The sequence below is a fragment of the Cebus imitator genome, unplaced genomic scaffold, assembly GCF_001604975.1.
Source record: "Cebus imitator isolate Cc_AM_T3 unplaced genomic scaffold, Cebus_imitator-1.0 Scaffold110, whole genome shotgun sequence".
NCBI classification, from domain to species: Eukaryota; Metazoa; Chordata; class Mammalia; order Primates; family Cebidae; genus Cebus; species Cebus imitator.
In genome coordinates this window covers 4,267,380-4,269,461 of record NW_016107425.1, presented here as the reverse complement: position 1 = coordinate 4,269,461, position 2,082 = coordinate 4,267,380, and positions in this window count along the sequence as shown.

The following is a 2,082-nucleotide window of genomic DNA, read 5'->3' as shown; positions in this document are numbered from 1 at the left end:
AGGCTGGAGTGCAATGGTGTGATCTCAGCTCACCACAACCTCCGCCTCCTGCGTTCAAGCAATTCTCCTGCCTCAGCCTCCTGAGTAGCTGGGATTACAGGCATGTGCCCCCATACCCAGCTAATTTTTGTATTTTTAGTTGAGACGGGGTTTCTCCATGTTGGTCAGGCTGGTCTTGAACTCCTGATCTCAGGTGATCTACCCGCCTCAGCCTCCCAAAGTGCTGGGATTATAGGCGTGAGCCACTGTGCCTGGCCACATTTCCCCTTCTACTAGTTTCTGTGAACCATCATGCTGCTCTCTGCTCATATGAGTGTTATTACCAAGATTCCTCATATAAGTGGGATTAGGCAATTATTTGTTTTTCTTTGTTTGGCTTATTTCACTTAGCATAATATCCCCCCAGGGATATTATTGCAAATGGTAGGATTTCTTTATTTTTTTAAGGCTGAATAATATCCTATTTTATGCATATACCATACTTTCTTCATCCATTTATCCCCTGATGGATATTTAGGTTACTTCCATGTATATTTTTTTGATATATAGCAATATATACATATTTGCAGATATTTTGACATACTTATTTCAATTCCTTTAGAAATATATACTCAGAAGTAGGATTGCTGGATCATATGGTAGTTTTCTTTTTAATTTTTTGAGGAGCTTCCATAGTATCTTCCATAGTGGCTGTACCAATTTACATTCCCACTAACAATGTACCAGGTTTGCTTTTCTCTCTATTTCACCAACACTTTTCTTTCTCTCTTTTTTTTTTTATAATGGTCATTCTAATGGGTGTGAGTAATATCCCATTGCGGTTTTGATTTGCATTTCTCTGATGGTTAGTTATGTTAAGCATCTTTTCATATGCCTGTTGGCCATTTGTATGTCTTCTTTGGAGAAATAGCTATTCAGATCTTTTGCCCATTTTAAAGATGGATTGTTTTTTGGTTTTGTTTTTGCTGTTGAGTTGTAGGTATTCCTTATATATTTTAAATATCAACCCCTCATCAGATATATGGTTTGAAAATTTTTTTTCTTTTTGCAGGTTGCCTTGTCATTTTGTTGATTGTTTCCTTGTCATGAAAAAGCTTCTTAGTTTGATATGATTCCACTTGTCTGTTTTTGCTTTTGTTGCCTGTGTTTTGCGTCATATCCAAGAAAACATTGCCAAGAACAACATAAAAAAGCTTTTTCCCTATGTTTTCTTCTAGAAGTGTTACTGTTTTCAGATACCCACTCTCACCATAGTGGGAGAGTACTGGAATAGTACTGTTATAGAAGAGTTAGGATTAAGGTTACTAGTACTAGAAATCATAGCAGTTAGGCAAGAAAAAGAAACAGAAATGAAAGGCATCCAAATTGGAAACGAAGAAGTAAAACAATTTCTGTTTGCAGATGACATGATCTTGTTAGACACTAAAGACCTAACGACCACAAAAATCTGTTAAAACTAATAAATGAATTTGAGAAAGTTACAAGATGCAAAATCAACATGCAAAAATCAGTTGTACTTCTATACACTAACAATGAACTATTCATAAAGGAAATTAAAAGAACAATCCAATTTACAATAGCATCAAAAGATAAAATACTTAGAAGTAAACCTAGCTAAGGAGATGAAAACCTTGTACACCAAAAACTATAAGACATTGATGAAAGAAATTAAACACAAATAAATGAAAAGATATCTTGTGTTTATAGACTGAAATAATTAATGTTATTAAAATGTCAATGCTAGTCTAAGCAATCTATAAATTTATTGAAATCCCTATCAAAATCCCAATGGCAGCAGGGCATGGTGGCTCACGACTGTAATCCCAGCACTTTAGGAGGCTGAGGTGAGTAATCTAAGGTCAGGAGTTCAAGACCAGCTTGGCCAACATGGTGAAACCCTGTCTCTACTGAAAATACAAAAATTAGCTGGTCATGGTGGCACATGCCTGTAATCCCAGCTACTTGGGAAGCTGAGGCACAACAATCACTTGAATCTGGGAGGTGGAGGTTGCAGTGAGCCAAGATAATGCCACTATTCTCTGGCTGGGCAACAGAGTGAGAATCCATCTCAAAAAAAAAAAA